Source organism: Pseudophryne corroboree, chromosome 3 (assembly GCF_028390025.1).
Source record: "Pseudophryne corroboree isolate aPseCor3 chromosome 3, aPseCor3.hap2, whole genome shotgun sequence".
In the NCBI taxonomy this organism is placed as follows: Eukaryota; Metazoa; Chordata; class Amphibia; order Anura; family Myobatrachidae; genus Pseudophryne; species Pseudophryne corroboree.
The window spans coordinates 317,037,734-317,051,704 of record NC_086446.1 but is presented as its reverse complement, the minus strand read 5'-3'; the positions used below and the strand labels follow the sequence as shown (position 1 = coordinate 317,051,704).

The following is a 13,971-nucleotide window of genomic DNA, read 5'->3' as shown; positions in this document are numbered from 1 at the left end:
AGAAAGCTTTAGGTCACCTGGTGTGCACTGGCTCCTCCCACTATGACCCTCCTCCAAGCCTCAGTTAGATTTTGTGCCCGGCCGAGGTTGGATGCACACTAGGGGCTCTCCTGAGCTTCTAGAAAGAAAGTATAGAATTAGGTTTTTTATTTTCAGTGAGACCTGCTGGCAACAGGCTCACTGCAGCGAGGGACTAAGGGGAGAAGAAGCGAACCTGCCTGCTTGCAGCCAGCTTGGGCTTCTTAGGCTACTGGACACCATTAGCTCCAGAGGGATCGACCGCAGGCCCAGCCTTGGTGTTCGGTCCCGGAGCCGCGCCGCCGTCCCCCTTACAGAGCCAGAAGCAAGAAGAGGTCTGGAAAATCGGCGGCAGAAGACATCAGTCTTCACCAAGGTAGCGCACAGCACTGCAGCTGTGCGCCATTGCTCCTCATACACACTTCACACTCCGGTCACTGAGGGTGCAGGGCGCTTGGGGGGGGCGCCCTGAGCAGCAATAAAAACACCTTGGCTGGCAAAAATACCACAATATATAGCCCCAGAGGCTATATATGTGGTAAATACCCCTGCCAGAATCCAGAAAAAAGCGGGAGAAAAGTCAGCGAAAAAGGGGCGGAGCTATCTCCCTCAGACACACTGGCGCCATTTTCTCTTCACAGTGCAGCTGGAAGAAAGCTCCCCAGGCTCTCCCCTGTAGTTTTCAGGCTCAAAGGGTTAAAAAGAGAGGGGGGGCACTAAATTTAGGCGCAATATTATATATACAAGCAGCTATTGGGGAAATTTCACTCAGTTATAGTGTTAATCCCCACATTATATAGCGCTCTGGTGTGTGCTGGCATACTCTCTCTCTGTCTCCCCAAAGGGCTTTGTGGGGTCCTGTCCTCAGTCAGAGCATTCCCTGTGTGTGTGCGGTGTGTCGGTACGGCTGTGTCGACATGTTTAATGAGGAGGCTTATATGGTGACGAAGCAGATGCCGATAAATGTGATGTCGCCCCCTGTGGGGCCGACACCAGAGTGGATGGTTAGGTGAAAGGTATTAACCGACAGTGTCAACTCCTTACATAAAAGGGTGGATGACGTAACAGCTGTGGGACAGCCGGCTTCTCAGTCCGTGCCTGCCCAGGCGTCTCAAAGGCCATCAGGGGCTCAAAAACGCCCGCTCACTAAGATGGCAGACACAGATGTCGACACGGAGTCTGACTCCAGTGTCGACAAGGTTGAGACATATACACAATCCACTAGGAACATCCGTGACTTGATCCCGGCAATAAAAAATGTGTTACACATTTCTGACATTAACCCTCTAAAAATGGGTTTTTATGTTGGGGAGAAAAAGCAGGCAGTGTTTTGTTCCCCCATCAGATGAATGAATGAAGTGTGTGAAAAGCGTGGGTTCCCCCCGATAAGAAACTGGTAATTTCTAAAAAGTTACTGATGGCGTACCCTTTCCCGCCAGAGGATAAGTTACGCTGGGAGATATCCCCTAGGGTGGATAAGGCGCTCACACGGTTGTCAAAAAAGGTGGCACTGCCGTTTTAGGAACGGCCACTTTGAAGGTACCTATTGATAAAAAGCAGGAGGCTATCCTGAAGTCTGTATTTACACACTCAGGTACTAGACTGAGACCTGCAGATCATGCTGCTGCAGCGTGGTCGGTGACCCTGTCAAACATGAGAACATATTAAAGACGTCGTCTTATATATGAGGGATGCACAGAGGGATATTTTGCCGGCTGGCATCCAAAATGAATGTAATGTCCATTCTGTCAGGAGGGTATTAGAGACCTGTCACTGGACAGGTGATGCTGACTTTAAAAGGCGCATAGAGATTCTGCCTTATAAGGGTGAGGAATTATTTGGGGATGGTCTCTGGGACCTCGTATCCACAGCAACAGCTGGGAAGAAATATTTTTACCTCAGGTTTCCTCACAGACTAAGAAAGTACTGTATTATCAGGTACAGTCCTTTCGACTTCAGAAAAGCAAGCGGGTCAAAGGCGCTTCCTTTCTGTACAGAGACATGGGAAGAGGGAAAAAGCTGCACCAGTCAGCCTGTTTCCAGAATCAACATTTTCTCTCGCTTCCTCTGAGTCCACAGCATGACGCGGGGGCTCCACAGGTGTAGCCAGGTACGGTGGGGGGCCGTCTCAACAATTTCAGCGATCAGTGGGCTCGCTCACAGGTGGATCCCTGTTTCATTCAAGTAGTATTTCAGGGGTACAAGCTGGAATTCGAGTTGTCTCCCCCCCGCCGTTTCCTCAAATATGCCTTGCCGACAACTCCCTCAGGCAGGGAGGCTGCGCTAGAGGCAATTAATAAGCTGTATTCCCAGCAGGTAATACTCAAGGTGCCCCTACTTCAACAAGGACGGGGTTACTATTCCACACGGTTTGGGGTACCGAAACCGCATGGTTCGGTGTGACCCATTTTATATTTAAAATCCTTGAACACATACATAAAAAAATTCAAGTTCAAGATCGAATCGCTCAGGGCGGTTATTGCAAGCCTGGACGAGGGGGATTATATGGGATCCCGGGACATCAAGGATGCTTACCTGCATGTCCCCATTTACCATCCTCGCCAGGAGTACCTCAGATTTGTGGTACAGGATTACCATTACCAAGTCCAGACACTGCCGTTTGGACTGTACATGGCACCGAGGGTGTTTACCAAGGTAATGGCCGAAATGATGATACTCCTTCGAAAAAAGGGAGTTTTAATTATCCTGTACTTGGACAATCTCCTTATAAGGGCGAGGTCCAAGGAGCAGTTGCTAGTCGGGGTAGCACTATTTTGGAAAGTGCTACAACAGCACGGTTGGATTCTAAACAGTCCAAAGTCACAGCTGGTTCCTACGACACGTCTACTGTTCCTGGGGATGGTTCTGGACACAGACCAGAAATAAGTGTTTCTCCCGGAGGAGAAAGCCAAGGAGCTGTCATCTCTAGTCAGAGACCTCCTGAAGCCAAAACAGGTATCGGTGCATCATTGCACGCGAGTCCTGGGAAAAATGGTAGCTTCCTACAAAGCAATCCCATTCGGCAGGTTCCATGCAAGAACTTTTCAGTGGGACCTGTTGGACAAGTGGTCCGGATCACATCTTCAGATGCATCGGCTGATAACCCTGTCTTCAAGGACCAGGGTATCTCTACTGTGGTGGCTGCAGAGTGCCCATCTTTAAGAAGGCCGCAGGTTCGGCATACAGGACTAGGTCCTAGTGACCATGGATGCCAGCCTTTGAGGCTGGGGGGCAGTCACACAGGGAAGAAACTTCCAGGGACTTTGGTCAAGTCAGGTGACTTCCCTACACATAAATATTCTGGAACTGAGGGCCATTTACAATGCCCTGAGTCAGGCAAGGCCTCTGCTTCAAAACCAGCCGGTACTGATCCAATCAGACAACATCACGGCAGTCGCCCATGTAAACCAACAGGGCGGCACAAGAAGCAGGATGGCGATGGCAGAAGCCACAAGGATTCTCCGATGGGCGGAAAATCATGTGTTAGCACTGTCAGCAGTGTTCATTCCCGGAGTGGACGACTGGGACGCAGATCTTCTCAGCAGACACGACCTCCACCCGGGAGAGTGGGGACTTCATCCAGAAGTCTTCCAAAGGATTGTACACCATTGGGAAAGGCCACAGGTGGACATGATGGCGTCCCGCCTCAACAAAAAGCTATAAAAGATATTGCGCCAGGTCAAGGGACCCTCAGGCGATAGCTGTGGACGCTCTGGTAACACCGTGGGTGTACCAGTCGGTTTATGTGTTCCCCCCTCTGCCTCTCATACCAAAGGTACTGAGAATAATAGGAAGGCGAGGAGTAAGAACGATACTCGTGGTTCCGGATTGGCCAAGAAGAGCTTGGTACCCAGAACTTCAAGAAATTATATCAGAGGACCCATGGCCTCTGCCGCTCAGACAGGACCTGCGGCAGCAGGGGCCCTGTCTGTTCCAAGACTTACCGCGGCTACGTTTTGACGGCATGGCGGTTGAACGCCGGATCCTAAAGGAAAAGGGCATTCCGGAGGAAGTCATTCCTACGCTGATTCAAGCCAGGAAAGATGTAACTGCAAAACATTATCACCGCATATGGCGGAAATATGTTGCTTGGTGTGAGGCCAAAAAAGGCCCCAACAGAGGAATTTCAACTAGGTCGATTTCTGCATTCCTACAAGCAGGAGTGTCTATGGGCCTAAAATTAGGCTCCATTAAGATACAGATCTCGGCTCTGTCGATTTTCTTCCAGAAAGAACTAGCTTCAGTACCTGAAGTTCAGACATTGTAAAAGGAGTGCTGCATATTCAGCCCCCGGTTGTGCCTCCAGTGGCACCTTGGGTTCTCAACGTGGTGTTGAGTTTCTTAAAATCACATTGGTGTGAGCCACTAAAAACCGTGGATCTAAAATATCTCACGCGGAAAGTGGTCATGTTATTGGCCTTGGCTTCGGCCAGGCGTGTATCAGAATTGGCGGCTTTGTCATATAAAAGTCCTTATCTGATTTTCCATATGGATAGGGCAGAATTGAGGACTCGTCCCCAGTTTCTCCCTAAGGTGGTATCAGCTTTTCACTTGAACCAACCTATTGTAGTGCCTGCGGCTACTAGGTACTTGGAGGATTCCAAGTTACTGGACGTAGTCAGGGCCTTGAAAAATTATGTTTCCAGGACGGCTAGAGTCAGGAGAACTGACTCGCTGTTTATCCTGTATGCACCCAACAAACTGGGTGCTCCTGCTTCTAAGCAGACTATTGCTCGCTGGATTTGTAGCACAATTCAGCTGGCGCATTCTGCGGCTGGACTACCGGAGCCAAAATCTGTAAAAGCCCATTCCACAAGGAAGGTGGGCTCATCTTGGGCAGCTGCCCGAGGGGTCTCGGCTTTCCAACTTTGCCGAGCTGCAACTTGGTCAGGGGCAAACACGTTTGCAAAATTCTACAAAATTGATACCCTGGCTGAGGAGGACCTGGAGTTCTCTCATTCGGTGCTGCAGAGTCATCCGCACTCTCCCGCCCGTTTGGGAGCTTTGGTATAATCCCCATGGTCCTTTCGGAGTTCCCAGCATCCACTAGGACGTCAGAGAAAATAAGATTTTACTCACCGGTAAATCTATTTCTCGTAGTCCGTAGTGGATGCTGGGCGCCCATCCCAAGTGCGGATTGTCTGCAATACTTGTACATAGTTATTGTTAACTAAAGGGTTATTGTTGAGCCATCTGTTGAGAGGCTCAGTTGTATTTCATACTGTTAACTGGGTATAGTATCACGAGTTATACGGTGTGATTGGTGTGGCTGGTATGAGTCTTACCCGGGATTCAAAATCCTTCCTTATTATGTCAGCTCGTCCGGGCACAGTGTCCTAACTGAGGCTTGGAGGAGGGTCATAGTGGGAGGAGCCAGTGCACACCAGGTGACCTAAAGCTTTCTTTAGTTGTGCCCAGTCTCCTGCGGAGCCGCTATTCCCCATGGTCCTTTCGGAGTTCCCAGCATCCACTACGGACTACGAGAAATAGATTTACCGGTGAGTAAAATCTTATTTTCTCCACAGAAAGCTGTCGAGAAGCTGGCTCCCCGGACTCTCCCCTGCTGAACTCCGTGACAGAGGGCTGGAAAGAGGGGGAGGGGGGGGGGGGGGGGCATTTTTAAGGCGCAGTGAGTGTATACACATTGATTTTATATATATATATATATATATATATAAAGCACTACCTGAGTTTTATTCCAGTGTCAGTTGGCGCTGGGTGTGTGCTGGCATACTCTCTCTCTGTCTCTCCAAAGGGCCTTGTTGGGGAATTGTCCCCTTATAGATATATCCCTGTGTGTGTGGGGGTGTCGGTACGTGCGTGTCAGCATGTCTGAAGCGGAAGGCTCAACCAAGGAGGAGGTGGAGCAGATGAGTGGTGTGTCTCCGTCGGCAACGCCGACTCATGATTAAATGCAAGTGTGGCCTCATTACATAAGAGACTGGACAAAGCAGAGTCCAGGGAGAAAGCAGGGAGTCAGTCCACGGATTGGACTGGGTCACAGGGCCCCTCTGAGTCTCAAAAACGTCCCCTATCCCAAATAGTAGAAACTGGTACCGACACGGATTCTGACTCCAGTGTCGACTACGATGATGCAAAATTACACCCAAGGGTGGCAAAAAGTATTCAGTGTATGATTATTGCAATAAAAGATGTTTTGCATATCACTGATGACCCCTCTGTCCCTGACATGAGGGTGCGCATGTATAAGGAAAAGAAACCTGAGGTAACATTTCCTCCATCCCATGAGCTTAACGAGTTATTTGAAAAAGCTTGGGAAACTCCAGATAAAAAACTGCAGATACCCAAAAGGATTCTTATGGCGTATCCTTTCCCTGCACAGGACAGGGTACGTTGGGAATCCTCTCCCTGGGTGGACAAGGCTTTAACACGCCTGTCCAAGAAGGTGGCGCTACCGTCTCCGGACACGGCAGCCCTCAAGGATCCTGCTGATCGCAGACGGGAGACTACTTTAAAGTCTATTTATGCGCATACAGGTGCTTTGCTCAGACCGGCAATAGCATCGGCATGGGTATGTAGCACAGTTGCAGCATGGACAGATACCTTGTCAGCTGACCTTGATACCTTAGACAGGGATACCATTTTATTAACCTAAGCCCACATTGAAGACGCAGTCTTATATATGAGGGACGCTCAAAGAGACGTTGGGCTGCTGGGTTCCAGAGCCAATGCCATGGCTATTTCTGCGAGACGAGCTCTATGGACCCGCCAATGGACGGGTGATGCAGACTCAAAGAAGCATATGGAGGTTTTACCTTACAAGTGTGAAGTGTTTGGGGAGGGGCTCGCGGACCTGGTTTCCACAGCTACCGCGGGTAAATCTACCTTTTTATCTTTTGTTCCCCAACAGCAAAAGAAAACTCAACAGTATCAGATGCAGTCCTTTCGGTCGCATAAGTCCAGAAGAGGTCAGGGCTCCTCCTTCCTTGCCAGAGGTAAGAGTAGAGGAAAGAGAACACCTGCTTCGGCTAGTTCCCAGGAGCAGAAGTCCTCCCCGGCTTCTACAAAATCCACCGCATGATGCTGGGGCTCCCCTAAGGGAGTCCGCACCAGTGGGGGCACGCCTTCGACTTTTCAGCCAGATCTGAGTTCTTTCAGACGTGGATCCTTGGGCGATGGAAATTGTTTCCCAAGGCTACAAGCTGGAATTCGAAGAGGTGCCCCCTCGCCGATTTTTCAAGTCGGCCTTGCCAGCTTCACCCTTGGAGAGGGAAGTAGTTTTAGCTGCAATTCAAAAGCTGTGTCAACAGCAAGTGGTTGTCAAGGTTCCCCTGGTCCAACAGGAAAATGGGTATTATTCAACCCTGTTTGTGGTCCCGAAGCCGAATGGTTCGGTCAGACCCATTTTAAATCTAAAATCCCTAAACCTGTACTTGAAAAAGTTCAAATTCAAGATGGAATCGCTCCGAGCTGTAATACCCAGCCTGGAAGGGAGGGATTTTATGGTGTCACTAGACATAAAGGATGCATACCTTCATGTCCCCATATATCCCCCTCATCAGTAGTATCTGAGAATCGCTGTACAGGACTGTCATTACCAGTTTCAGACGTTGCCGTTTGGGCTTTCCACGGCCCCGAGGATTTTCACCAAGGTAATGGCGGGGATGTTGGTGCTCCTGCGCAGGCAGGGAGTCACAATTATCCCATACTTGGACGATCTCCTGATAAAGGCGAGATCGAGAGATCAATTGCTAAAGAGCGTGTCGCTCTCCCTGAGAGTGCTGAAACAGCACGGTTGGATTCTCAATCTGCCAAAGTCACAATTGGTTCCAACGACTCGGCTATCATTCCTAGGCATGATTCTGGACACGGAACAAAAGAGGATTTTTCTCACATTGGAAAAAGTCCAGGATCTCCAGAACATGGTCAGAGACCTGCTAAAACCAAAAAGAGTGTCTGTTCATCAATCGAGTTCTGGGAAAAATGGTGGCAGCCTACGAGGCCATCCCCTTCGGCAAGTTTCATGCGAGGACTTTTCAGTGGGACCTTCTGGACAAGTGGTCCAGGTCCCATCTACAAATACATCAGAAAATAACCCTGTCCCCCAGGGCCAGGGTGTCTCTCCTGTGGTGGCTGCAGAGTGCTCACCTTCTAGGGGGTCGCAGGTTCGGCATTCAAGACTGGGTTCTGGTGACCACGGACGTGAGCCTCCGAGGATGGGGAGCAGTCACTCAAGGAAGAAATTTTCAGGGACTATGGTCAAGCCAGGAGGCTTGTCTACACATCAACATACTGGAATTGTGGGCCATATACAACGGCCTACGACAAGCAGAGAATGTTCTTCGCGACCTACCGGTTCTGATTCAATCAGACAACGTCACAGCCGTGGCTCATGTATACCGACAAGGAGCAGAGTGACAAGGGCGGAAGCCACCAGGATTCTTCGCTGGGCGGAAAATCACGTAAGCGCTCTGTCAGCTGTCTTCATTCCAGGAGTGGACAACTGGGAAGCAGACTTCCTCAGCAGACACGATCTCCATCCAGGAGAGTGGGGACTTCATGAAGAAGTTTTTGCAGAGATAACAAGGCTTTGGGGAATTCCTCAAATAGACATGATGGCGTCACGCCTCAACAAGAAGCTTCGGAGGTATTATGCCAGGTCACGGGACCCTCAGGCAGTAGCAGTAGACGCCCTGGTGACACCATGGGTGTTTCAGTCGGTCTATGTGTTTCCTCCTCTTCCTCTCATCTCAAAAAAATTGAGAATAATAAGACAAAACAGAGTGCAGACAATACTGTTCCAGATTGGCCTCGAAGGGCCTGGTACTCAGATCTTCAGGAAATGCTCACAGAAGATCCGTGGCCTCTTCCTCTCAGGGAGGACCTGTTACAGCAGGGGCCCTGCGTGTTCCAAGACTTACCGCGGTTACGTATGACGGCATGGCGGTTGAACACCGAATCCTAGCTGGGAAGGGTATTCCGGAGGAAGTCATCCCTACTCTGATAAAGGCTAGGAAGGAGGTGACGGCAAAACATTATCACCGTATCTGGAGGAAGTATGTATCTTGGTGTGAAGCCAAGAAGGCTCCTACGGAAGATTTCCATCTGGGCCGGTTTCTCCACTTTCTACAGACAGGAGTGGATATGGGCCTGAAGTTAGGCTCCATTAAGGTACAGATTTCGGCCCTATCTATATTCTTTCAGAAGGAACTGGCTTCTCTCCCAGAAGTTCACACGTTTGTGAAGGGAGTGCTGCACATCCAGCCCCCAGTGGCACCGTGGGACCTTAACGTGGTGTTAAGTTTCCTGAAATCTCTCTGGTTTGAGCCTCTTCAAACGGTTGAATTAAAATTTCTCACGTGGAAGGTGGTCATGTTATTGGCCTTGGCATCTGCAAGGCGGGTGTCCGAATTGGCGGCCTTGTCCCACAAGAGCCCCTATTTGATTTTCCATGTGGATAGAGCGGAGTTGAGGACTCGTCCTCAATTTTTGCCTAAGGTGTTTTCTTCATTTCATATGAATCAACCTATTGTGGTGCCTGTGGCTACAGGGGACTGGGAGGGATGTAGTCAGGGCCTTAAAGATTTATGTAGCCAGGACGGCTAGGGTTAAGAAAACAGAGGCTGTTTGTCCTGTATGCAGCCAACAAGGTTGGCGCTCCTGCTTCTAAGCAGACTATTGCTCGCTGGATCTGTAACACGATTCAGCAAGCTCATTCTACGGCTGGATTGCCGTTACCAAATTCAGTAAAGGCCCATTCCACTAGGAAGGTGGGCTCTTCTTGGGCGGCTGCCCGAGGCGTCTCGGCATTACAGCTTTGCTGAGCAGCTACTTGGTCGGGTTCAAACACTTTTGCAAAATTCTACAAGTTTGATACCCTGGCTGATGAGGACCTTGCGTTTGCCCAGTCGGTGCTGCAGAGTCATCCGCACTCTCCCACCCGGTTGGGAGCTTTGGTATAAACCCCATGGTCCTTACGGAGTCCCCAGCATCCTCTAGGACGTAAGAGAAAATAAGATTTTAAACCTACCGGTAAATCTTTTTCTCCTAGTCCGTAGAGGATGCTGGGCGCCCGTCCCAGTGTGGACTACATCTGCAAGACTTGTATATAGTTGTTGCTTTCATAAAGGTTATGTTACAGTTAGAATTGGTCTTTGACTGTTACTGTTTTTTTATTTTATTTTTTGTTCATACTGTTAACTGGTTGCGTATATTCCAGGTTATATGGTATGATTGGTGTGGGCTGGTATGAATCTTGCCCTTAGATTAACAAAATCCTTTCCTCATATTGTCCATCTCCTCTGGGCACAGTTCTCTAACTGAGGTCTGGAGGAGGGGCACAGAGGGAGGAGCCAGTGCACACCCATACTAAAAGTTCTTTATAGTGCCCATGTCTCCTGCGGAGCCCGTCTATACCCCATGGTCCTTACGGAGTCCCCAGCATCCTCTACGGACTAGGAGAAAAAGATTTACCGGTAGGTTTAAAATCTTATTTTTGCAGGTAGGGGAAGGGGGAAAAGGAAAGAAATCCGCAGCGTCTCCCGGATAGTAGAAGTCCACCCCTGCTTCTGCCAAATCTGCAGCATGACGCTGGGGCTCCCTTGCGGGAGTCCGCCTGAAACTTTTCAGTCAAATCTGGATTCAATCTGGCCTGTACCCATGGGTCTTACAAATAGTGTCCCATGGGTACAAGCTATAGTTTCAAGACGTCCCCCCATGCCGAATTTTCAAATCGACCTTGCCAGCTTCTCTTCCAGAAAGAGAGGCAGTAACAACGGCAATTCAAAAATTATGTCAGGATCAGGTCATTGTCCTGGTACCCTTGTCACAGCAAGGAGAAGGTTTTTATTCAAGCCTCTTCATAGTTCCGAAGCCGGACGGCTCGGTCAGACCGATTTTAAACCTGAAAAATCTGAATCTCTACCTGAAAGGTTCAAGTTCAAGATGGAATTCCTGAGGGTAGTGATTTCCAGTCTGGAGGAGGGGGACTTCATGGTGTCAGTAGACATAAAGGATGCTTACTTGCATGTTCCCATGTATCCTCCTCACCAAGCTTATCTGAGATACGCAGTACAGGATTGCCATTACCAGTTCCAGACGTTGCCGTTCGGACTCTCCACGGCACAGAGGGTATTCACCAAGGTGATGGCGGAGATGATGGTCCTCAGTCAAAAAGGAGTTAATATAATTCCTTATCTGGACGATCTCCTGATAAAAGCGAGATCCAGGGAACAGTTGTTGCAGAACATCGCACTCTCCCTGTCAATACTCCAACAACACGGTTGGATCATGAATTTTCCAAAGTCGCAGTTGGAACCGACGACAAGATTGTCCTTTTCAGGGATGATTCTGGACACAGAAGTACGGAGAGTATTTCTTCCAGTGGAAAAGGCCCTGGAAATCCAGAAAATGGTCAAACAAATATTGAAACCAACAAGCGTGTCGATCCATCAATGCATTCGGTTGTTGGGGAAAATGGTAGCGGCCTACGAGGCCATACAGTTTGGCCGATTTCATGCCAGAATATTCCAGTGGGACCTGTTGGACAAGTGGTCCGGATCCCACCTACACATGCACCGGAAAATAATCCTGTCCCCCAAAGCCAGGATTTCACTCCTGTGGTGGCTACACAGTTCTCACCTACTAGAGGGATGCAGGTTTGGGATTCACGACTGGGTCCTAATAACCACGGATGCAAGTCTCCGAGGCTGTGGAGCTGTTACACAGGGGGATAGCTTCCAAGGAAAATGGTCAAGTCAGGAAGCCTGCCTTCACATAAACGTTCTAGAATTGAGAGCCATTTACAACGGCCTTCTACAAGCGGTACATCTTCTTCAAGATCATCCCGTGCAGATCCAGTCGGACAATGTAACAGCAGTCGCATACATAAACAGGCAAGGCGGAACGAAAAGCAGAGCGGCAATGGCAGAGGTGACAAGGATTCTCCTCTGGGCAGAAAGACATGTAAGAGCTCTGTCAGCAATTTTCATTCCGGGAGTGGACAACTGGGAGCAAGACTTCCTCAGCAGACACGATCTCCATCCAGGAGAGTGTGGCCTCCACCAAGAAGTCTTTGCAGAGGTGACAAGTCTTTGGGGAGTTCCTCAAGTAGACATGATGGCATCTTGTCTAAACAAGAAGCTTCAGAGATATTGTTCCAGGTCGAGAGACCCTCAAGCAATAGCAGTGGATGCACTGGTGACCCATTGTGTGTTTCGGTCGGTATATGTTTTCCCTCCACTTCCACGGATTCCAAAAGTTCTCAAAATAATAAGAACAAGAGTACGAGCAATCTTCATTGTCCCAGACTGGCCAAGGAGGGCTTGGTATCCAGATCTTCAGGAGTTGCTCATAGAAGATCCTCGGCCTCTTCCTCCTCGAGAGGACCTACTACAGCAGGGGTCGTGTGTGTATCAAGACTTACCGCGGCTATGTTTGACGGCATGGCTGTTGAGCGTCGGATCCTAGCCCGAAAGGGTATTCCCAAGGAAGTCATCCCCACTCTTATGCAGGCCAGGAAAGGAGTAACGTCTAAACATTACCACCGTATTTGGAGAAAATGTGTGTCTTGGTGTGAATCCAAGAAGGCTCCTACGGAAGAGTTTGAGTTGGGACGTTTTCTCCATTTTCTGCAGGCTGGTGTGGATGCGGGCCTTAGATTGGGGTCAATCAAGGTCCAGATTCCGGCCTTATCAGTTTTCTTTCAAAAACAATTGGCCTTCTTTCCAGAAGTTCAGACGTTCGTGAAAGGGGTTCTGCACATCCAGCCTCCATTTGTGCCTCCAGTGGCACCATGGGACCTTAATGTGGTGTTGCAGTTCCTTCAATCAGATTGGTTTGAACCTCTGCAGGAGATAGAATTGAAGTTTCTCACTTGGAAAGTGGTGATGCTTTTGGCCTTGGCATCCGCAAGGCGGGTGTCTGAGTTGGGGGCCTTGTCTCACAAGAGCCCTTACCTGATCTTCCATGAAGATAGGGCAGAGTTAAGAACTCGTCAACAATTTCTTCCAAAGGTGGTTTCGTCCTTCCACATAAACCAACCTATTGTGGTGCCAGTAGCTACTGACACTTTCACTGAATCACAGTCTCTAGATGTGGTTAGAGCTTTGAAGATTTATGTCGCAAGAACAGCTCGGTTACGAAAAACAGAGGCTCTGTCTGTCCTGTATGTTCCCAGCAAGATTGGGTGTCCTGCTTCTAAGCAGACTATTGCGCGCTGGAGCAGAGGGACAATTCAGCACGCTCATTCTACGGCAGGCTTGCCGGTACCGAAGTCGGTAAAGGCCCATTCTACTAGGAAAGTGGGCTCGTCCTGGGCGGCTCGGCTTTACAACTTTGCCGAGCTACTACTTGGTCAGGGTCAAACACATTTGCTAAATTTTAGAAGTTTGACACTTTGGCCGATGAGGACCTCAAGTTTGGTCAATCGGTGCTGCAGGGTCAGCTGCACTCTCCCACCTGTACTGGAGCTTTGGTATAACCCCATGGTACTGAAGTGGACCCCAGCATCCCCTAGGACGTATGAGAAAATAAGATTTTAATACCTACCGGTAAATCCTTTTGTCCTAGTCCGTAGAGGATGCTGGGCACCCGACCCAGTCCATACTTTACCTGCAGTTTGTTCTTTATAGTTACACAAGTTGTGTTTCATTTGTTTTCAGCATGTTGCTGTAAATGGTTCATGCCTGTTGGCATGTGTCATGTTGAATGCCATGTTGTGCGGCATGGTTGAGGTGTGAGCTGGTATGAATCTCACCATTCGTATAAAAGTAAATCCTTTCCTCGAAATGTCCGTCTCCCTGGGCACAGTTCCTATAACTGAGGTCTGGAGGAGGGGCATAGAGGGAGGAGCCAGTTCACACCCTTGAAAAGTCTTAAAGTGCCCATGGCTCCTGCGGAACAGTCTATACCCCATGGTACTGAAGTGGACCCCAGCATCATTTACAGACTAGGAGAAAAGGATTTACCGGTAGGTATTAAAATCCTATTTTT

General features: G+C 49.2%; 1 protein-coding gene across 2 annotated transcripts in view; it reads left to right on the top strand.

Moving 5' to 3' along the window:
* Positions 1-13,971, top strand: part of SMARCD2 (SWI/SNF related, matrix associated, actin dependent regulator of chromatin, subfamily d, member 2) — a 124,279-nt gene that overhangs the window by 99,454 nt on the left and 10,854 nt on the right. The gene's annotated exons all lie outside the window — the stretch shown is intronic.